Source organism: Columba livia, chromosome 16, assembly GCF_036013475.1.
Source record: "Columba livia isolate bColLiv1 breed racing homer chromosome 16, bColLiv1.pat.W.v2, whole genome shotgun sequence".
Taxonomy (NCBI): domain Eukaryota; kingdom Metazoa; phylum Chordata; class Aves; order Columbiformes; family Columbidae; genus Columba; species Columba livia.
Genome location: NC_088617.1, coordinates 12,774,050 through 12,798,334, shown reverse-complemented (window position 1 = coordinate 12,798,334; position 24,285 = coordinate 12,774,050). Strand labels below are relative to the sequence as shown.

Below are 24,285 nucleotides of genomic sequence, written 5' to 3'. Positions count from 1 at the left end.
GACTCTAAGAGCAGCAAAGTGTGCATCAGCTCAGCTGCTGGAGTACCTGCGAGCTGAGTGGTGTCTGACAGCTCAGTGCTTTTTCATGAGCATCCTTTTCAGTGTTGGTGTTTGGTCTTGACCTGTTTCCCTTCCTACTTTGCCCAATTTTGAAGTTCCATTAGTCAAACACTGATAAAAACGCTGAGCTCTGCAGTTATCTTCCATCAGGTAATGGTTTTTCGCTATCTCCCGTTCTTTCCACTGTTGATTTCCGACTCTCGTTTATCCAGCTATTTACTTTATTTTCTGACTCTTAGCATCAGTGGGAGAAACTCAGGACAATAATTGTGCTTTGCTATTATTTGTGTAAAATCCATTTTAAAACATAAAAATGGAACTAGATGTTTTACCGTGAGGTGTGTTTGTACACACAACAACTCTGGAGGCACGTATACCTCTAATAGCCTGTGCCTGAGTTAAACAGAGGACAGAAACAATGCTGAGCGCCTTGATTCATGTTGCTTATGCTCAGCTCTCAGCTTTAAATTTTGTTGAAGTCTTGTTGCAGCTACATGTGTTCATTTTGAGCCAAATGTTATTAATCATTTTCTCCTTTTTTTAAATATAAGTGACTTGCTCTTATGAAAAAGTTGTCCTTTGTTTTTGTGGTTAATGACTTTTTCTCTTTCAGTCAGGGCTGGCGACTCATTACTATCACAGACCGCGTGAGATTTTGTACCAGTTTAGTTTGCTTGTGTTACTTCCTGGAAACAAAGATAAAATAAGCCCTGTCACACTGTGGACTGGCTTACAGCAAGTAACAAAAGTACTGGAAATTCAAGGAGCAAATGTGTTATTTTGGTCTTTTATCATAAATTAAATATGAGTATAATTGCGCCATTATTTCAGTGTATCCAGTTTCTGAGAAAGCTATTGGGCTTGTTTATGAATAAAAGTGTCCATCATATTGGAAATGTAACTTTCAAAATGTGCTATTTCAAGAATAAATACATCCATTATATCTGTGTAGGAACCCTAGAGTGGCCCTTGCAAATGAGGTATGTGCGGGAATGCTGGTTGTTTTTGCACAGAGCATCAATCTTGATGTGGTAAAATTCCAGTGTGAACCAATTCTGTCTAGTTACTATTCTTCTGTGTTTTCCTGCAGAAAAAAAGTTATTCTTGGTGTTTTAGCATTTAGAGTTTAATAGTGATGCTATTTTAGCACCTGGGAGTTGAATAGTAATCCTTTAAATACTTGAGAAAATGTTATCTGTCTTGCCTGTTGTCTTGTGTAGAAACTCCCAGATCCAGAGGAGCAGCAGCATAAGTGAGCAATCAGGTTTAGAGGGGTTCCCTTCATTAGAAATCCTCAATTGTTGGGCAGGACTAGTTAGCCAAAATAAGGGATATTATACTTTTCTGGGCTGTGTCGTTCTCCCCAGGCAGCCTTGCAGCTTTCTTCTTTTTGTGTATTTACATGAGCTGTCTTGCGTTTCTCTGCACATCCCACAACGATGTTCCATAAGGTTTCCCCCCCAGATTGTTGGAAACTCAGGGAAGCCTCATCTCTGCCAGCGGTCAGAGAGACTTTATTGTCTTTATAGCTCTCTTCCTCTTGGGGTGACGGGTATTTACATGTGTCAGTGACGTCTGTAACAGAAAGCCTAGTTATCTGGAACTGTGATATGTTCATGGAGTTTCCTCTTTGTCTCTTATATCAAACATATATTATGATAAAGATAAGGCTCCTGTGAGCAGGAGTAGCCTGGCCCAGCAGCGGCGACCCTTCAGCTGTATATCTGCTCGCAGTAACTCAGTGATGTTTCCCAGATATTTTCAGATCTTCTGGATGCAGAGCGCTTTGTATAAACCAGCCCAGCTCTGGGGCTCAAGATTAGCAATCCATAACCACGGAATGGAGGAAAGCGGCAGCCGAGCCGTCTGTCTCCCAGCATTCTGCTGCGCTTTCAGTAAAGCGTCTACACTTTGATTTCCCATGCAGCACATATTTAGATACTTCTAATTCTTTAAGGTTTGAGGAGTATTATCTTTCCTCCTGGCTGAAACGATTCATCACCCAAATCCTGTTTGTATTTGGACATGGACACAGAAATATTTGTGCTGATGTCCTCAACTCCTCTTCCATTGCTCTGAACTGAAAGGTACTTAACAACTCATCAAATGTGTTTTCCTACTTGTTTCCAGGAAAGACACTCTCAGACCCTCTAGAGAGATCGCTTAATTCAAACACATGCATTATTTGCAGTAGATTTATCACACAGATACAAAGCTGCCCTTTTCCTTTCTGAAGAGCTGCTGCCTCTTCTGTTCCAGAACTTTTTTGATGGCTTGAACAGATAAATAATTAAAAAACAAACAAACTTGATATTTGCTTATCAATTAAACTCCATGAACAAACAGGGAGCCTGCATGGGCTGCAGTTATGAACTGTACTCTCAGACATGCTTGTGACAACAAGTTCAGGTCTCAACTCTTCTCCTCCCAGCCAAGAAAGCAGAATAGAGCAGCTGGGGTATAACATGGTCCTAACTTGCCCATACTATGGCAAAGATCCCAAAACTGGGCTTATGTTACTCAGGTGTTATTTTTACAGTTAAATCTGTGGATCCGGTGTTTCCATTAGAAAGCTGGTAAGTCTGAATGAAGTATGTTAATTGGGGAGAATATAGAGTTGGAGATGTTTCTGCAGCCTTCTAAGTTATTTCTTATCTCTTTTATGATATGGGCAAACTGGAATATATGTGGAGGTGCCCAGCAGTGCAACAGCGAGCTTTTACAAAGATAGCTTAAAGCCTTCCATTTTCTCATTTCTTGGAATGGTATATTTGAACCCCAAAAAGAGTTTTTTCAGTGCTTCTGAGTGATGTGATTTGCAAGTGTGGATTATATCTTTACCAATTCATAAGCACCTATGTGACAACACAAAGATGTAAGTTGCAGAAAACTAGCCTTGTAAATTGATACTGCAGCTGGTTCTTGAGCTGTAACCTCTTAAACTTCACCCCTTTCATTTTGTAGGAGCCCTTTTAGTTTGGCCTTTTCTGCTTGTCTGGGTAGCACATTAAAGTAAATATCACTGCACAGCCGTGATTACACAGCGCTGCGTGCATTCCCCTTTTGCAATGGGCAGAGGCTTTAATTCAGATGTCATTCACAAAGCGTGGCAGCGAGATGATATTCCTGCAACGAGACAAACATGAAAGATTTATTTTGTTCTTTTTTGGAAGCAAGTGACACTGGACACACTCATCAGTTTTCTCCTCAAACAGCAGCTGTTCTGACAGCCAAGAATATTTTCCATCTCTCATCCTATTGAACAGTGTATTTATATATATATATATATATATATATATATGTATGTATATGTATTTTTATTTTAACCATTCTGAAAATTCCATTTACAGCGTGGCAGGCACAATTCTGCTTCTACTTATCATGCTCTAGCTGAGCTGAAAGCAAATTCACAAATCTTTAATGCACTCTGGGTTGATATAGAACAAGGTGCTTGTAATAGGTTCTTCATATCTATTAACCCAAAGGAAAACTTGTTTATAAGTACAGATTTTGTGGAAGTTAGAGGAGAGCAGCGCATTGCTTGTCAGTGAGAGTGGCAGGAAATCAAAGCTGTTTGTGCAGTTTAGAGCCAACATCTTAATGTGGGATCTCATAGTGCAATTTTTACTCTCATGTGTGATCATCTTTATTCCCATGGAGCATCTGATGGAAGTAAGAGTTGCTGTAATTGGGTCCTCTTACCCTTCCTGTTACTGGTCATGAATTTAACTGAAATTCTGGTCTTTTTAATAATTATTGAGATTTTTTTTTTTCCTCTCCTTATTGCTGCTCCTAATGTGAACATGGTGTTCTTCATTTAAAAATTAAATTAAAAGAAAGTCTTTCTGAAACATGTCTGAGTTAATCAACTAAAACTATCCTTTCAGGCTGGGCAGAAGAAAATACACTGCTCTTAAAGGGTAAAGCTGGCTTCAGCACTGAAAATTAAGCGGCTTAAAGATTCTCAGTTAAATGGAAGGATAAAAGGAAAGAAGCTATTTGACTGCAGAAATAGTGGCTGTCCAGTGGTGTGGACCTCTACAAAACATTAAAATTAATTCCTGTTTTATTGTGCTTCTGAATTCAAACCAAACAACCAGAGGCACGACTATTTCTGCCAAATGAAGCAGTGAGTGGCACGCTGGGGTTGTGGAAGACGTCACGGAAATTACTCTGAAGCAGAACTGAATTACGGGAAGTAACTTGCTTATTTAGTGGGTATTTGTTATTTTTTTCATTAAATCTGCCTGAAATACAGACTAAACATCAGTGTTTGATAGCTGGCTGCCTTGCTGAGAAGTCTGACAAGCAGAGAAAGACATTTGGAGATGTGGTTACCTGCCTTATGGGCAAGGTCAGCTTGTAGATAGTGTGTGAAGATGGGAAGGTGAAAGGGTCCCAAGGAGAATAATGGTGCATCTTGCTGCAGAGATAACTGAGCTGTAAAGCTGTAAATATTCTAGCATGGATGCCAGAATTTATAGAACAGCAACAGAATAAAGTTAACTTACCTTGGGAAGGAGAGTGAACGTTCTTCCGTAGAGCTACATGAATACACACAATTGCATGGGGATATCTTTAAGGACCTCTATATATGCGTAGCTATGAACTGTTCCCATTCTCCGTTTTATAAAAAAACATCGAAACATACCGGTGTTCTTCAAAATGTTATGAATGTAAATTTTGGTTGAAAGAAAATTCAGTACTGAGGTTTGTCTGTGGTCCATCTCTCCTAATGTTTGAATTCTCATTTTAGGAGAAGCCTATGTCATATGAAGAACTGCCTGACATTGATAGTGTTACTTCTGAGAAATATTAGAAATTCAGTGAAACAAGAGCAACAGCAAATAGAATTAAAAATGAGATTGTATTTACTGTCTGAAGTGTGACTGGTGATGTCATGTGGATTGAGTGATGATGTATAGAAGAAAGTGGAGGTGAGATTAGGCTTGGCCTAGGGATGTGTGTTACCTCCAACTGACTGCAAAGATGAAGAAGTTTGTGCTGGGGCAATGTGTCAATACGGGGCTTTCAGTCCTGAGGGGCTCCAGGGCAGGGAGGGGGAAGAGTCAGACTGTTTTCTTCTAAACCTGCCGGAGACTCTGCAGACATCAGGATGTGCATTCACAGTTTCTACGGACCGGAGCAGTGATGTTGGTGTGTGTTGGCCCAGTCCCCTTGCCTTTCTGCATTGTCCCTCAAGCTGCGGAACTGGCACGTGGATGCTTCTCTCGTTATTGACTTTTTGGGCCAGAGCTGTGAGAAAGCATAAGGCAGTGCTCCTTATTTTGGTAGGTCTGTGCACAGAGGTCTTGAAAAATCTGTTAAGACCCTTCACTAGTACTATCAGTGGTTTTTATTCCTATTTCATGTGTACTGCGGTGCTGTAAACACACTTGGAAGGGAGAATGTGTGTATTTAGGGGGGAGGAGTGGGGGAAAAAAGGATGAGAAAGAAAAAACAATATTAGAAGCCATAAATTCTTTGGTGCATTATGTACTGCTGGAAAGAGGCATGGCGCAGGGTGACCAACATCATCTGTCGTTGGCCCGACATGAAGTGCCACGCTGCACCTGAATTATCTCATCCTGATCAATGGACTCTAATAACCCCCTCTCTGCAACTGAACTGGGGAATTACACAGTCCCCTGATGATGGAACAAAGTGTGTAATCAAGTTAGGCCCAATGTAAATGCAAATCATGAGCATTAATTAACAGGAACTGCACAGCAGTTAAGTGCTGCAAGAACATGTACACGATTCATAGGTCCCCTGCAGCTGTCTTTTGATAATTAAGTTTCTTAGAGAAGGAATTTCAGGAGGCAGCATGTGCATGGGGAACAGCCCCCGAACGCTTGTCTCACCCTGTGATAATCCCCATGGGGAGCGAGATGTGGGGCCATCCCTCTGGCAGCCCCCAGCGCTGGCCCTGCGGGACTGAGTCTTTCCAGCAGCACCTGGTGTGCAGAGCAGAAAGGAGGCAGAGGTGTTATTAAAGTATATGTGTAATTTGTAAAAAAAAAAGCTTTTTGTGTCGTCTGTAGCTGGGTAATTGCCAGCTTTCACGTAGGCTGGAGAGGGCTGTACCTCTACTAGGAGGCATTTAAAATCCTTATTCAACGGGAAGCTTCAAAAGGCCCACGAGCACAACTGTGAGAGCAGCTAGTCCTCACCAAAAGCCACCACAAATTATCCTTCAAAGTGGTTAGGTTCTTGTAATTATTAGAGCTGTCCTCATAACTTTGTTTTAAAAAGCATTTAAGAGCCTCGTAAATGGGCTCTGTACAGGAGAACAATGCTGCAAGATCAGCCCTTGGGCTTTTAATGCAGTGATATATAATTGGAGCCCAAATGTCACAGTGGATTGATGCTCTGGGCTGTCTGTGCGGCTGAGTTAGAAGGGATGAGTGATGAGGTGCTGCTGGAATTCACTCCTCTTCATGGAGTGCAGCCGTCATCTGCAGTCAGGCATCAGAGCTGATATTTGCTTTTAAAAGGCAGGGATTAGGGCACATGGAAGCCAGATGCTTTCTAAGCTGAGAAGTAAGAGCCACAATCAAGGTGTGAGGGTTTTTTGGTGTGTTTGTTTGTTGGTTTGGTTTTTTCCCTCTCCCAAGTTTCTTTATTCTTTTTCAGCCTGTTGTTCCCCCTTTTTGCTGCTCTTCTGCTTCTTCTAACTTGATTAAATGCTTGGATTAAATAGACAATCATTTTTAAAGCCTTTGTTTTATTCTGAGGATTCTCGTGCATTATGGAATTTGGAGCTTCTAGTACAGGGAAAGAAAAAATGTACTGGCCTGTTAGCAGCAGGAATGATGGTATTAAAGGTAGTAGAGAATTGAATATAGCTACTTCTATTCTTGTGGATCTCTTTCTGTGTGCTTTGAAAATATCGATGGTGTTTCTCTAAGACAGCTAAACATGATCCTCATTTTACTGAGATGAAGTGACTCAGCCAAGTCACTGACTCAGCCAAAAACCACTTTAGTCCTTTTTTCTCAGCCTGTAGTTTTAACCTGTCTTTTAATGTGCTTTTCTGCCTGGCTCTTCTCAACAGCATAATTAAAGATCTATGCTTCTAAAATGCAGCTTTTCATGGCTTTCTGTAGATGTATTTTAATTAATACCTTTTTCTTCTCAGTAAAGGGCCAGATTAAGACTCAGACTATGGGATTTCTAGATGGTTTTCATGCATCAACACTTCTGAATTCATAAAGCTGTTGGGAAACAAAGGCAATGTTACTCTAAGTGTCTCATCCTCCTGCATGATTTGCCATATTTTCTGCCAAAAACGAAACTGGTTTTGCCTCCTCAGCGTGTGACCGTGTGTATTTGTGTGCAGCTGAGTCAGTCAGCTGCAGCGATCAGAGCCAAGAACACTGAAAAGCACCGCTGCCTAGTGCTTTGCATAAACCAAGTTAATTCTTTGGCACCTTAGGCTTTGGAAAATGTTTTGTCTGAAATATTTGATTTGAGTGGTTTGCTCATTAAAACCTTCCTGGTTTAGAGGATGGTTGTACAAGGTGAGAAAGGAAGAGCGGCAGAGATGAGAGGGAGTGCTTGATCTCCTGACTTAGACCGCTCAAACGTCACAGAGTGAGATGCTGCCATACTCCACATCTCACTGTAACCTGCAATGATCCTATTGATGCATTACTGAGGTGACGGTTGTTGCATTGCATTCTGTTTTTTTGTGTGTTTGTGGTTTTATTTTGTTTGTTTATGAGTGCTATCTGGGACATACCTGGGTGTTAGATTGAAATCCTAATGAATCCTCTTTTTTCATGTCATTGACATTTGGTTTTCTTCCCTCATTCACTCTGAAGATAAAGCCCAGAATCTGCTTTAGAGTGCAATTGTTGTGAGAACTTCTGAAGCAGCTAAAAGCTGGGGATTTGTAGCACTGGAAATTTGCCGCCCTTGCATGCATATGCTCCATTCAGAGAGCATTTTGCTATTTCTCTTAGAAGGCACCTTTGACTTCTTACACTTTTCCTGATGTTTTGTTGGAGTCCCTTTGCTGATGCTTGTCCTGTTTCAGCGACTGTGTCCATCCAGCCTGTCCTTCAAGTGCGTGTACCAGCTGAACCTCCTGCCGTGGGTACAAAAAGGCTGCGGTGGCACTTTCCAGAGCTGTGTTGTTCGGCTCCAGACTGAGATCCTCTTATCGCTTGAAAGATCAAGAGATCAGTCCTTGCTCTGAGCAAGATAAAACCCATCACATCTCTCTAAGTGCGTGTCTGAATGCTGGCTGGGATGATTTTGAGTGATGTAGCCTGCGCTGCAGACACAGTTTTGAGTTATTTCTCTGTTTCTTGAGGGTCCACTGGGCTTGCACTGATTGGGGGTGGGAACCATCTGGGAATCTGAAATGCTCAATGTATATTTACTGCTAATTCCTGGCTATGATATGCCATTTATTTATTTTTCTGCTTTTTAAACTGCTGTACAGACAAGTTAATTCTTTCATCTCCTCCCGTGTCATGTGGCACAGGTAGAGAAACTGAGGCAAAGGCTGTTCAAGTGACTGGTCAAAAGCCAAAGAATGAGTCAGTGAGACTAAAATGTTATTAGTGATCAGAGCTCCCCACCAGGAGTGAAACTCGCTAGTTCGTTCTCATATTTGCTGAATTTGTACTAAAATACGTAGCAGAACTTAGAATTGTTTGTTGAAAAGTGTCAATAGTAAGTTGCATTACTCACATAATTCTGATGCATAATGTGAAGGGGTCAGATAATGAAGTGTTTAGTCAGGAAAAGTCTCCATTGGCATTTACTGGAATTTTGCCTGAAGAAAAGACTGGGAGAGGAGCACAGGACACGGTTTGGCAACATATGTGATTTTTATTGGAGAAATGACTGTGACACAGTGGGAGCTGAAATGGATCCTTCTGCAGCATGCAAATGTCATTAATCACAGGAACAAAAAGCCATAGCATTGACTAATTTGAAATATCCTGCCCACTGGCTCTGTGGTATACCATGTAATGGGCCTAGTACTGTCAAATAATGACTGTGATGAATATAGTATTTAATATTTTACTTGCTGAGCTTTTAAAGATATTTATAATGAATTCACTTCCCACCCTCGCAGTTAACAATCTATACAGGGATGATTATGCAGATGAAGTATCATCAGATCTATATTGATTTGTCTAGTTCCATCAGGGAGATGTAATGGTATAGTTCTAGGAGAAGTGAACTTAAACAGACCACTCTGAATCCGCAAGAAACATATCAGCAACCTGTGGGGTCTTTTTTTTAGGTTTATAGACCATCTTTGAATATCTTGCAGCAGCGGAAATGATTTATAATGCTGAAGATGCTGAAATCAGCATACTGAATTTCATCCTACACCCTCCCTAGTTTGGAGTCCCTTTTGGCGTATCACTCATTCAGCAGCCCTCCACATTCAACTCCTTTGGTTAGTTTTGTTTGAAATCTTCTAATTGCAAATCCACCTTCCAACTCTGAACTCCATGCTTGCTTGCTTGTCTGCTGCTCGCTCAAGTGAAAATTGCTGTTTGTTTATATGGGCTACCAAGTAACTGATCTCACCTGGAGGTTGGTTCAGACTCCTGTCCCTTGTAAACTTGATTATATTGACCATCATCTAGATGTAATCTATTTTATTCTTGTAATGCTTGTTATTTGGTGCTGCTTGGCTTCAGATTACATGGTATTTTAAAACTAAAAAGTGTCATTATGGACAGCCAATTAAAAAAAAATCCCAATCTTTTAAACAAAACAACAAAACTTCTCACAAGACTCAAAATCTCAGATGCTTCTCATAGATTTAATGGGTGCTCTGAGTGCCTTCACTTGCTTCTGTCTCCTTTTTTTAAGAGCTTTATTTTGGGATTTTAGGTGCAGAATTATTTGTCCAGTAATTATGTACATGCTGATCTATTTTGTCCCGTTCAATTGCCAGTATGAATGACTAGTTAGTTCCTTGACTAGCAGGGTGTACACTAGGTAATCTTCTCTCTTATCTCTTGCCAGAGCAACTTTGATTTTTCAAAAGCATTTTTAGACTATGCCGCAGGTGCCATATGGTGAAGAAAGTTTTACAGTTATTTCCTGAAAGGTGCATGTATGTTCAGGTGATTGCATTTTTGGGGAGCAGAGGATCCAGTGAACGTACAGCCTGATTTGTGCCCGGTGGCTGGAGCTGTGTGTGCAAACCAGTGCACGTATCTTCAGAGAAACAGTTGACTACTCCAGCTCCATCCAGATGCGAGTTGTCCAGCTAAGCTGGGTTTGGGATTCCTCTACAGGCTACACATAGAAGTTGAGTCTCCATAGGGTGATCCATCTGCCTGTCTTCGGGCAAGATGAATTACCCTTCCAGTGTACCTGCTTTTCTTTTTTGAATGCAAAGGGAGCTAAGGCTTATTGCCAGCGCTGGATGAGCTGTCTAACTTGTCGGTGGATGAAGATTGGTAAGATGTAGCCAGGCCTTGATTCTTTGAAGCTGAGGCCCTTGTAAAAAGTGCCCAAAGCGCTTTTCTATTAACTCTGCTGAAGGAAGAGAGGGAAAAGAGAGGGGGGGGGGGAGAAGAACAATGTGTGTGTGGGTCAAATCAGGCTTGTGCTTCACTGCAGAGGTCTAATGGTCTGTAAGATGAAAAGCCTGTCTGAGGCTGGCAGTTAAATGAGTGTTGATGGATGTGAAGTGCTCATAAATTCTATGAAATGGTCTGGGAAAACTGACAAAAAAGTTTCTAATGATGAATTAAAGTGTTTCCCATTTTGGAAATCCTGTTTTTTCACTACTAAATCTGGTGATTTACTGTGTGCTGGCACATACAAGGTATAGTGTAGAGGGGATTTTTGGAGGCTGTAGATCTGAATGAAAAAGGTATCTCAGTCTTTCTGCTTTTGAGATAATTCAAGTAGCTGAGAATTTATTTGGGTGTACACCCTTCTGTCTTCTATGGTGCAGCGGTCACAACTGGAACTGAGTCTATTTGGCTAAAAAGGGCTGCAAATGCAATAGTGACCGGAGCATCCTCAGCAGAGTGTGTCCCTGCTCCCAGGGACCTGCCACCTGTCCCGAGGCCGGGCAGAGGCAGAGCCCATCACCGCTCACTCCCAATTAGTCTTTCTCCTGTCAAAACAGCCTGAGGGAAGGCTGGGAAGAACAAACGTAATGTGCGCTCGTGCTAGAGTAATAAACCAAGACACAATAATAAATAGTCAAGCTCACAATGTATTGAGGCATTGGCAGACTTGAGTTTATTAGTTGCTTGTCTAGGGTGATCCTGCATTTTGTGGATGATTACAAAAAGAAATGTAATGGATGAGAGGGTTTGGATCCTTCATTTTTTTTCATGAAATTTAGATAGAAAACAAGCATGGAGTCTATGCAACATATTATTCTTCTAAAGTTACTAAAACAATAAGGAACAAAGGCTCTGAGAGCCTCTGATCTCATGCAGGCACCAGGTATGTGCAACCCACCATCAGGAATGTGTTTCTATTGGGGGTGATAGTTTAAAACCACCGTTGCATTCTTAAAAAATAGAGTTATGAGCCTAGTTAGAGTATAAAAGGTAACTAAAGCTTAGAGGGAAGAGCACATGGAAGATATAAGTGAAGTGATTTTTGGTATGAACTGTGAAAAATAATCTGAAATATTAATGAAGATTTAACTTTGGATTCTCATTCCTGTCATTGAAGGATACTGGGGTTGCTCATGGAAATAGAAGTCTGTTCATTAACAAATGAATCCTCTTTGTTATTACTCGTATACAAGTGAAAAACCTGAGGTGGAGGCAGACAAGAAAAATATGAGACCTGTGTCTCATATATTGCATTTATTGAAACCTCATCTCTGCGGGTACAGCAAACAGCTCCATCTTTCAAATGAAATATGCTCCTGTGCTGTGCAGCTGATCTGTATTCATCAAACAGCCAGGGAATGCAGCTCGTATACACAAAAGTGTACCCTGGCTCCTTAGATCATCCCAGACAACTATTGGGCTGAGATAAGTCTCTAAATTCATGTTTGCTTTGGAGCTTGTGTTTTATGGGGGACACCAAGAACACTCACAGCCTTAACATCTCCTTTATCTGGACTTGGGGGTATGATCATGTCCTGCGTGACCAAGAGGGCTCTGTGACCTTTGTGCTGTCCCTGTACAATTATATTGTGAAGTATCATGATGCATTTCAGGCGTTTATGAAAGTATCATTCCACCTTTTCTAGCTAAAGCCATATTATCTGTCTTTTGGCAGGGAGGGGGGCTTTTGCCTCTATGAAATATACTTGTTTTCCTTTTTTTCTGGTACCAGATTGCACTACATTTTAAAAATAATCTTTTGAAGGCGCATATGAAAGGAAGAGAGATGAGACCGTGCAGAGGATTCTGCAAGGAATAGTGCTCATTCCCATTCAGAATTACAATGAGGAAATGTCTCGATACAGCTGGTGAAGTATAGCAAAGAAAATAGCCACTGTTCTCCCCCTTACCAAAACCTTTAAATACAGACAAGCCCTTTCCAGTTTACAAGGGCTTTTGTCAAAAAATCATGTATTTTAGGAAAGGTCAATGTCTGAACTTCAGAAGTTGTGGATAATCCTTAGTTATAAGTGACGTCCAACAGTTTTTTCTATATCCTGAGGTACCAGCATCACTAAGGGAGGGGAAAGGGGACCAGTGAGATAGACAAGCAGCTCTTTCTCTTTACATCAAGCATTCCTGGATGTGCTTCCCATAAGCTGTCATAACCAATAACCCTAAAGCTTCTTGTGAACAGCTATATGTGGTCCTTCATGTCCTAGAAAGTGTTCAGAGCCTCTCGGGGCCGAGTCTTTTGGCATGGTGTTAATAGCAGAGGCGATGAAGCCTGGTGGTGGTGAGGCCATCGCGCTCAGGGGCTGCCATGGGTAACACGGGCACTGCTTTTCATCGGGTGGATTTTAAGGTAATTCTCAGATACGAAGGATCAGCAAAATGGCAGCCAGTGTACAGAACTGGTTAGTTGCCAGAGTACAGACTGTAACTTCGTGTAATGGAACACTTTCCAGGGGTTGGGTTTGAATAAAACAAGAACTGATGACTCATCCCTTCATCTCAAACTCTGAATGAACCTAAGCATGAAATGAAAACATGAATAGCTCTTCCCCCCACTTTAATTATTTCCACATTTCCCTGTAAACCCAGATTCCTACCAAGGCTGGAGGTGGAGATTGTCTTAGTGCAGCAAAACCAGTGCTCTCAGTCCAGCTGGATGCAGAAAATTCACACAACTTGATAACAAAGTCTATTTTCAGGAGGGTTCTGCTCCATTTATGTAGATGACAGCGTTCATTTTCCTCCTCCAGATGTAGCTCCATTGTCATTGGTATTTAAACTCACAAGTTCTAAAATGTTGATTTTTTAATTTTTTTTTTTTTTTTTTTTTTAAGGACTGGGTCATTTGTTGCCTCTGCTCTCAATAAATAAAGCAGAAGTTTTTATTTAAACAGGAGTAGCCTGGCTTGACATTGGGAATGCAGATGGAAAGACCTCAAGCAGTGCCGACATGGGACGGGATGGTTAATTGTCAGTGTTGTAGAACAAAGAACCCACATCCCAGCCGTGCTGGAAAACTTCCTCCTGTAATGAGCCTCACCTGATTCTGAGGCCTGAAAGAGATGGGTGTTTGGAATCTAAGCTTTTCAGATGTGCCTGGATCTTGATGGGTTTGAAATACCCGTCCTTGTCGTACGATGAGTCTACGATTGAGTTCAATGTGAAAAAAGAAATGCTGTTCCAGATCACCGCAAATTATTGTTGCTTTGAAAAGGGAAGAGCCACAATGAGCCAGTTTTCACAAAAGCAGGATGAAAACTCCAGCCATTAAGGAAATTTTGGGGAGCGTTTCTTGTGATCTGTGGTAGGAGTGCACTGTATTTTGCAAAGAATTAGATCTGTCTAATGAACGAGTGAGACCTTTCATAGTAGGTTACCAGAAATGTAATGTCATTTTTAATTTGATTTAGGAAAGCCATAAAATATTGCATTATGGATAGTTTATTTCAAATAATGAATATAATGCATCAATGGCAATATAGAATGGATTCATCATAACATTTCTTGCAGTGTTGTGTTGGAAAGTAGATGATTTAGCTCCTGATGTACCATAGAGCAGGAGGCTGCAGTGGATTTGTATCAAATCTTCAGTAAAGAAATGTTTAAACTTTAACTACCTGCTATTTTATTTACCTGGAAGTCTACTCAAGGTCTTATTGATCACGTTTGTCACTTTGCTGGTCACATTACACTTTTCAACTTGTGTGTACCACTTTGGGGTTCTTTCTGTTTTGTGAAGCATTGATGAGAGCCAGTTGATATTTTGCAGTCTTAATTAATTGATTTCTATTTCTATGGGGTTTCCAGACCTGCTTCAGTTTGACATATTATGGTTATCAGTGGTTTTCTAGTTAAAATGGATAAAGGTAGCTACTAAAAACATGTGGATTATTATACTTGATATTATTAGAAGCTGATCAGGATTTGCCCATCACTTCTAATGATGTAGTGCTGCAAAAATCGCCAATCCCTTCTCAAGTGTTATTCGAGCAATATTTCTTCTGATTTCATCATCTGTGTTTTCTTGATGAGTTTTGATTACAAAACTTGGGGATTAACTCCAGTGATTGCAAGTGTGGAAGTATTACAGAAGCACTACCTGCTTTTCTGACCTCCTCCTTCTCACACCTTGGTAGGGTATGCATGTGTTAATACTGCAGCTGTTATCTGTCTTTTATAATTACTTGGAATGACATGAAGTTTTCTGTGAATGGAAGCCATCCATGCAATTACTGAGTAGAGTGTAATCTTCTTCAGAAGATTATTAGACTAAAAGCAAAGTTTTACTGTGTGCCCATTTCTTGCTGCTATTCTTGACTTCTTTCCTTTGCCAGTAGTGCTCACAGTCTGAACATCTCGCTGTTCTAAGTTCCGACCTCCTCTATGTCCTGGATGGAGATCCAGTTCTGTGTAAGGACTTTGCCAATGAGTCTTCATGCCTAATTGAAAACCCATGCCTTTCTCCACACACGTTGTGTTGCCCCTTCCATTATGGGCATGTCCTTCTCCAGGCTCTCCTTTCATCCCCAAATTACCCTGCCCATTGTGCTTTTCTGTATGGCTTATGAGTTTTTGCCTGCACTCATCTAGTCTAAGATCTTTACAAGAACCTTTTCCTCTGCAATTTCTAACATGTGGGGTAGTTATTTCCATTGAAATGCCTTCCTGGCACTGCTTTAGATTCCAAACCCCATTTGAAAATCTCTTTTATTACCTGTTTCATTTCCTTTTCATTTTTTTAATTTCTCCTTCTCACTCTCTTTTGTTACTATTGTGCTGACTTTGTAGCTCTATTATTTAAGCCTAAAGAGCATTTGAGGTAAAATTTTATGAAATATGTTCCTTGACATGCCTATAAAAACAATGCAACTTCCAAACAAGATTTATAATCTTTGTTATGCTGTGTCATGTATGCTGCATCTAGGTTTAAATTAAGACTATGAACAAGAGCCAGAAAATACCATAGGGAAAGAATGGAAACCCAGCATTGAGAGGAATATGTGAAGTTTATAATTACAACAAAACTTTATCCCTGTGGACATATTTGTTATTCCTCCTCCAGCTTTGCCCAATTTAATAAAATCTTGGCGAACTTTCAACCCTGCACAACTCCTGATTTTTAATGAAAACTGATGAAAGAGATTAGAGATTTATACACTTGTAATCTCTTTCATAAAGAGAACAATTTTCTACGTATTGGAATCTGCTCCTGCATAAAAATGCCTGTGAAAGGTAATTTTAAAAGAAATCTCCCTAATGTTTATTCTTGTTTTATTGGATGTGAAGCCGCTAAATTTAATACTCTCTGGATGTTCTTGGATTCATGTTTGTACTGGAGAACAGAGTTTGGCAGTCAGAAAAAGAAGATAGATGAGTTGACATTGACTTGCTGTGGGCAGGTCTCTGCCATGTCCCCCTGCTATGAGAACAGCGTTACCTCTTCGTGCCGTGTAGTTTGCATCTCTGTAGCACTGCGCACTACTCAGCTGTTACACAGCGCTCTGCAGCCGGGGATGCTCAGCTCTGCGAAGCACTTGGAGCTCCACAGATTTCAAATGGGTCTGTGGTACAAAGCAACTAGTGTCTCCTTTTGCAAATGGCTGTTGGTTTGAAGAGGACAGGGAAGTCGGATTGTGGTGCAGTCAGTGGTGAATGTGTATAGACATACTTTCCCCATTTATAGGTTGGGAAAAGTAGTGTGTTAGTCCTTGTTGTCCCATCAGTGGTGCTGAGTGATGTCCTTGGGAAGAGCTCTGGTGCCTGCACTGCCTGTTCCTGCTTATCTCTGGGCTCCGTGGAGTCCTCAAACACTTCACTCCTTCCCTGTCCTTGAGGCTGTGAAACTCCAGGGCCACCTGCTGCTGTGGGCTGCACGGGGACCCAAGATACACCTGTGCCGTGAGTCCCCGTGCCCTTACACGTCTTGCAGGTACTTGCAGCAAGGCTTTGCCTTAGCTGGTGTACAGCAAATCCATACACATGTGCTGAAAAGCACTGGAGACGCTGCTCCTGCTGCAGCCCAGGTTAGAATTGGGCCACACGCAGCATTTCCAGCATTGCTATTTCCAGTTCTGTTACTTCTGACAGCTTCATCAAACTGAAGGTGGATGCAATGTGAAGGTGGTGGTTTTTTGATAGCTTCCCAACATATACAGCAAATTTCTGCCTTTTGTGGAATCTTACTGCGGTTGTAGGCTTAAAAATATGTATTGAGTCAACCGATCTTAGCGTAGGCTGAGCTCCTGCGATGTCTCTACAAGGTTCGGCTCTGCATGGGCTTTCAGGCTTGGCTGTTTGTGGAGGGTGTCCTGAGCACGTAGAGGCCAGGTTCCATGGGGACACATCACCTCCTAGACAAACCATCTCCAGTGCCATGTCTCTCCTCATTGCTGCCATCTGTACCCAAAGCCCTCAGAAGGCTGGAGGTGAGTTCCTATCTCTCCTGGGGTCAGTGGGAATTCTGTCTTTGACTCCATCATCTTTTGTGGAGAAGGACACTTGGCTGTTATAGCAGTGCCAAAATACATGTCAGAGATCCCATTTCATCTCCTTCAGTATCTAAGAGGGTGTTTGTATCCCCCCAGAGCGGAGGCTCCTGGAACAAGATGTTACTCAGAGTGAGGACGGCAGGCTGAAACCCTACATCATTTTCCACTGTTCGATATCGGTGCTCATGGCTGGCCATCAAGTTTAATTGAAAGCACTTGGCACACTCCTAAATAAAAGATTAAAGCTCAAGGGCTGAGAGGCAGAAGCACATAAGTGGTGTATGAAAATGTTGATCGCCGATTTCCATGTTCCAGGTGTGATTCATGGGGATGCTGCTTGTGAAGCATTTATATCCAGCCGTAACAAACATAAACAGAATGACATAGTTTATTAAGCCAGAGGCAAATGTAAATGATGAAAGGCTTCTGTGTAAAACCACATTAAACATGTCCCATTACATGATGTAAACCACATTTTGTAGCTGCTTAAGCATAATGCTCCTTTCATTCCTTTAATTCCTTAGTGATTTAAATATCTGTATTTTATGAGATAGGAAAATAATAAAATATGAATTGCACTTGTGCATACCAATGTTCTGTTACCAATATAAAAATAAGAGATAAAATATTGTCACTGGGAGGGATGTAGGTCTCTAAATATCAATCTCAGTTTAAAAACCTCCAGGGCCGGTGAGTCCAGCACCTCCCTGGGCAGCCATTCCAATGCCTGACCACTCTCTCTGAAAGAATTGCTTTCTCATCTCCAGCCTCAATTTCCCCTGGCAGAGTTGAAGCCCATGGCCCCTTGTCCTATTGCTGACTGCCTGGGAGAAGAGACCAATCCCCACCTGGCTAGAACTGCCCTTCAGGTAGTTCTAGAGAGTGCTGAGCTCACCTCTAAGCCTCCTCTTCTCTAGACTAAACAACCCCAGCTCCCTCAGCCTCTCCTCATAGGGCTTGTGTTCAAGTCCCTTCCCCAGTCTTGTTGCTCTTCTCTGGACCTGCTCCAGCACTTCAATCTCTTTCCTGAGCTGAGGGGCCCAGAACTGAACACAACACTCCAGGTGTGGCCTCCCCAGTGCAGAGCACAGGGGAAGGATCACTGCCCTTGGCCTGCTGACCACGCTAGTTTGGATACAGGACAGGACACCACTGGCCTTCTTGGCCACCTGGGCACACTGTTGGCTCATGTTGAGCTTCCTGTCCATTAGTCCCCCCAGGTCCGTTTCTGCCTGACTGCTCTGCAGCCACTCTGTGCCCAGCCTGGAGCGCTGCAGGGGGGTGTGGTGGCCAGAGTGCAGCACCCGGCACTTGGCCTTGTTGAACTTCAGTGCAGGTTTCTTCTGGCTTGCTGTTTAAAAATGGAGTTGGGAAGGAAACTGATTTTCCATCCTGAAAAAAATATTTTCACTGTGGCATTAAAAAAGAAAAAAAAAAAAAACACAAAGGTTTGAGGTGTGCTGTAGGGTGAGGCCGACAGCCTTTCGAAACTTTGATGCAGATCTGCCTCCTACCTGCTTGGCAAACGGCAGCTCCCCAGAGTCCAGGGCACTCGGTTAGGTTGATCCAGAGAGGAAAGGAATCTGGAGCGGTGTTCCAGACAACCCTGTCCAGCAGAGCAAACAGTTCCCACTCCTAGGTTTTTCTGAAAGTCCTCCCAGGATCTAAAATGCTTCCAGATGAAACATTTTTTAAAATTGTGTTGTTTTGTTTTTTTTTTGAGAAGTTGGCATTTTCTGAGGGTTTCATTTTTTTCCGGATAGGCTGAAGACAATCAAATTCTGTTGTCAAGCCGCAGAGGAGAGAGGCTCATTTTGAAGAAAGATATATTACTTCTGCAGGGAAAAGTATTCCCATTTATTTTGCCGTCTTTATTGCACTCGCATATCCCAGTTCCTGTTAGTGTGTGTTCAGTGGAAACCATCAGCCAGTTTCAGTGATAAACTACTGACTTCAAAACTTACACAGCACGCAGCACAAGCAGCATAAAACAGCATTCATAGCACCAATTAAAAATATTTACAGGACTATATTTTCTATACAAATGTTAAACATAGCTTTTCATATTTTGAAAACTGTTTTGCATAAATTTGACGTTCACAAATAGGGAGAATAGTGACGTTGTCTAGACTGGGATATAAGGGATTTGGAAGCATCACAGATCACCGCTACTCGTTTGCCCAGGGTCCTGCTCAGAGAAGACCACCACTTCATGGTACTTAGAGCTCATGTTTTAAACTGGGGCTATTTTCTCAAGGATGAGCAGAGAGGGGACTTTTCTCTCAAGCATCCCTCTCTCCAACTGCTAAAGAGAAGGTTTTCTCAGCCACTTGGGTGTCCTGACCCCATCAGAAAGGTTTAAGACAAAGCCAATCGATGAGATTTTTAGATTCATACACCCTTGTGTTTTAAGAGTTCTTCTTTAAGATTTCAGTCTAAAATGTCAGAAGTGTTTCCAAGAACAGCTAACCTGAAGAGGTTTTCATAACCTTGGATGATACAAATTGTAACAGGAATTTCCCAGGATTTTTAACAAGAGCTCAATGAATCTAACGGCAATGCTGCTTACAGCATTTTGGATACGTCTAGATCAGGCTTGGAAAATAAACTTCATTTCACTTTAATCGCTTATATTTTATGCTTGTAAATCCTTTTTAGTTCCTTTAAAGTGGTCTTCATCTCAGAAGTAATTGCACTTTACCACAGTGTAAACCATTGACTCACGCTTGTCCTGTTGTAAGCTGGTCCCTCTCACTACACGAGTCACGGGTGGGTATTTCATGGCTGGTTGTGCAGCTCCTCTCCTCTTGCATTTCTGGGGCTGGGGAGCAGAGGAGAATTTTGCTGCCTCTGTGACTTCTTTGGTGTCTTTGCCCACAAGATGTAATGAGGTGTCCAGGAGATGTTACGCTTGGAGAAGTTTTCAGAAGCTGATTTTGCTTGGCTTCTTTTTCAGTGAGTATTTTTATGCACCTCCCATTACAGCTATTAGCCTTGTGTGGCTGTTCAACCCCTACATGCTCCACATTTGTGTTTTCCTCCTACCTTTTTAAAAATAGATATTTCAGTGTTCTGCAGCATCACGTTTGTTGCTGTGGAGACAATTGTGATGTTGCCAATGGAGATATGAGTTCACCGATGACCTCTGAAGAAGGACAGAAACACAAAGATGCCGTGTGGCTTTAATTCTTTCCTGCTGCCTGTTTCCCGATAACCCTGTCCAGCTGTTCCCTCTTCCTTGTGCATCTGTGTGCTGCATCCTGAACTTCAGCTGATGCACAAATCCCTCTTCTTTCTTAACCGAGGCTATATTTTGGCATAAATATATACATGTAGCAGATGTAAATTGCCTATAATTAGAGGTAGGACACAGTACTGGTGTAATGATTTGTCGATTCTTGTGACACATCCAATCTCAGCTGTGTTGCCGTCTCTGCCTACCAACACCCCTTGGGCTATAATTCTGTAGGAAGAATTCACTGAAAGTATATGTACGGAGAAATTGTCTAATACTCAGGGAAAATGAAAGTCATTTCCTAGTTCTTTGCGTGGGCAATCCCAAAGAAAAGTGACAGGTTGGATGGAGGGAAAGAAAAAGACATGGGGAGAGTGACAAGCCATTATTGCTCACGCTGCTTATGCTGAACGTCTGGCAAAAATACAAACGTCATTCCCCACCCTGCTGCTACCCCATGGTGTTTCTAAAGAAAACTGGTGGGCTTGTGAGAACGGATTTGACTTGAAAGATGAAAGCAGGCCAGGAGAGAGCAGGACTCAGCTCTGCAGGGTAGGGTATAGGTAGGGCCACATGGGTTGTGGTGGAAAGATTCACGGTTCGGTGATGCTGTAACAACATGCTCGATGTCAGATTGAAGTTCTCCGAAGAGGAGAAATCCAGCTCTATTGAGTAGTCCTGACCATGTAAAACTGTCCATGTAGTTTTCAGTTGTACAAAGTTTTGCTGAAAAATCCCAAAGTGTGTAAACGGATGAGTTGTATTTGCCACTGAGGGAAACTAGCGCACTAGAAATGCAACGGTATTTCTTCCTGGCAGTCTGAAAGTCTGCATCAGTTTGTGCTGGGATAGTAATTGAGTTTCAGCTGATTGCAGCAAAACTATGAATCAACTGCAGCCCATTTTTAATAATGAAGAACTGAAACATAATCAGAAATACATTCACAGCACCGCAGCCTTCAGTGATTATACGCAGCAAACAGTGCCTGCAGCCTCTCTTCGCACTCACATTCTCTTGCCTTTTTTATTTTTTTTAGCTTAAGAATTAGAAAAAAATCCAATATTTAGAGCAGTTGATTTGGCATGAGATGAAATGGAATGCAAGGATTAATATTGCTCTTTTCTCTTTGCCAGTGCAGTCTGATTTCTGACGACCTGTTGGGGAAAAGCTTCCTTTCCCTGCTTCTACCCCAATGCCAAAATAATCCGCAGGCATCACTGGTAGTGCAGAATTCGGTGTACTCTTGAAATCACTGTGAAATCAATGGTGCAGTCACCTTGCGTGCTGATGATGGCAAATCTGTATTTTACCTCTCTTGAATAAAGGAAGATATCATGTAGTGTTAACAGAAGGATAAGTTACTATGGTGATAGAGGCTATATAAATAGATGGAAATAAATATCCATGTAGTGCCTTCTAGGTATGATCAACAAGAAGATTGTGACCTGTTTGCATGGGACTTTATGGAGTAATGGAGTGTGTTCACATTGATACTTTATGGAATTTAGAAGTAATATATGAGAGACCTTTTTTTTCTATCAGGAAAACACTCCAAGGAATTTATGTGATAGAGCAACACCTACTGAATTTCAAATTTCTCCCATATTTACTGCAAGCCTTGTACTCCCTCACCTCTAATTCTGAGGGCTGTGGTTATAGTATTAACACTTCCCCCATCCTTTTTTGTCTCCTGCCTGTAGACATTGGGTTTTGCTCAGGTCAGCTCAGCTTAACAGAGTTCTTCCCTCTGCAACCTTCTTCCTGAGTTATTGCAGACAAAGCTCCAAAGCTGATAAATTTCTGGCCTTTGTCCTTCTCTGTTCCTCGCTTGGGATGCAAAATTGTCTCAGCTGTAAGCAGGAGGACCTGACAAGCTGTCAGCAGATGGGAAGGCAGTGGATGTTTCTGGTCTTGAGGCTCCTGCAGAAGAGTGAGGCCAAAACCCTGTGTGAAACCACGTCCTGGGCTGCAGCTGGGTTGGTAACCACGGTTTTGCAGAGACTCAGGGGCTCTGGGCGCAGCCTACTTGAACAGGCCAGATAAATGCCATGAAAACAGAAGAGTTGGGCAGGACTCACTAGATAATTTTCAGCTAACCCTCAGTATTGTCTTGCTTTTCTCCTCCCATATCCCCGCCTATAGGCTAAGTTGAACTCTTTATGCCCCTTATCTGTAAAAAGACAAAGTGAGTTATAGGTAGGATTTAGGCAGTGCTGATGCCAGTGTGATGATTACTTAGATTAATTTTAAAGCCTTTTTGGCTTTCAGAATTTTGCTCATGACTCATATCTGTTCACAAGATACAATTATAGAAGTTTTTAGAGCAACGGCGTGTGTGCAGCTTTGGAAGGCCTCTTGTGTTGATTTAAAGGAGACTTCTCAAATGAGAAGGTAAAAATCAAGCCTCAGATTAGACACCAGGACTTGATTTTTCCACCAGCTGGTATTTGTTTGTCTGCATCTGCCATTCCTCAGAAAAAGCTACTGGCAGCGAGAGCTGTGCTGTGTGTTCGTGATGCACGCAGGGGAATCTGCTCCCCGTGTTGGTTCTGCAGTGCTGAGAGGGTGGAAAACTTGCTTTTGTCTACAAAATAAAATGATATGACTCAAGGAGCAGAAGAGGAGCTGAGTAAGGCCGGCTGCTCTGTCACTGTCAGAGCAAGATTTAAAGCGGGCAGTGAAAGAGCAGTGAGCAGCTGCCGTGCATCCGCAGCCCCTCGCACCCCAGCCCTCTGCTGCACACCCCCTGGCCTGCTGAGCTTCCCACAGCTCCGCATGGAACAAAACCATCCAGAAAGTGGATGGGTGAAAGGGGACACATCAGTTCCCCAAGTGGCTGAACTCCAGCCCTCCTGATCCAAGTCTAATGCACCACCTGAGGGTACATATTTATCTGTGTGTGTAATTCATGTTTTGCTTCCCCATTCCAAGTCTTTTGTTCTGTAAGAAATGCTCCTCGTGTGCTGTGCAACCAACTTATTTGTGTGCTTCAGCCTTGCTGAAGGTACCTTCTGCCATAGCTGGGTAGCTGTGGCATCACATCTCTTTCTGCTCACACCCAGCTATTCTGGGATTGCCAGCAGAGCTTGATTTTCACATCTCGCTTCCTGCCAGTGTCTGATTCCTGATAGACGCACTATTTGCACCCGGTTTCCTGCAAGACTCCTGGATGCCAGATGGGTTCTCACCAGCCCTGTGCTCAACCTTGGCAAACCGTTCTGTGAACCCAAGGTAAGATTTTGATTTAAGGCAGAAGATGGCACCGCTCCTTCAGCATTCTTTTTCAACAGTACAGAGCCTGATTTCATAAAAGGTGTTTGTTCTATTAGGCATGCAGCTGGTGTGACTACATACTGGTCAACAGTCAATGGTTTGTCTACCTTGTAGCTGCTTTGGCCTCAGCCAATTAACTGATTTATTCCTGTGCCAGCAGTCACTGGGCGTATGAATCAGATGCATATTTGCATTTCCTAAATTTAGCATATGCATCTATGTATCCAGTCTGTGTGCACAATGTGTGCATGTTTTCATTTGCATTTTATCACATTTAACTTGAGCGAGGTTTAGATCCTTCTAAGTTGAGCAGGACCTCTAGTGGGCTGCTATGTCAAAACACCGGTATTTCTGCACCCCTCAACCATCCCTGGAGAGCTTGCCTGCAAGGAAGGTCTTCTCCAGTTACACAAATAAAGTTAGACAAGCCGACGAAAATGCGTCTGTCACATGGAGGTTTAATTGCCAGGTACACATGTGGAAAGCTACACTGGTGTAGTCATATCAGCTTGAATTCACAAGCCAACTTAACCAATATAGTTTCCCCTGTAAGTAGCCTGTAAATATCCCTAACACTGTGTTTCCAAAATGTCAGTAGTTTGTTCCCATATCTTAAATGTACTTAATGTTAAACAGATTGTATGTTAT

The 24,285-nt window shown here is 42.1% G+C and overlaps 1 long non-coding RNA gene across 6 annotated transcripts in view; it reads left to right on the top strand.

Annotated features, from left to right (window-relative positions):
* LOC135575593 (uncharacterized) overlaps positions 1-24,285 on the top strand; it is a 117,918-nt gene that overhangs the window by 51,542 nt on the left and 42,091 nt on the right. The window contains exons 1-2 of one of the 6 annotated variants that reach the window (XR_010466653.1): positions 7,182-7,721; positions 23,479-23,595. The exons of 1 other annotated variant lie outside the window; for it this stretch is intronic. This is a non-coding gene — a long non-coding RNA (uncharacterized LOC135575593). Of the gene's footprint in view, positions 1-7,181; positions 7,722-23,478; positions 23,596-24,285 lie in introns of those variants that run through there. 4 more of the 6 variants (XR_010466654.1, XR_010466656.1, XR_010466652.1 and 1 more) reach the window with 4 other exon arrangements.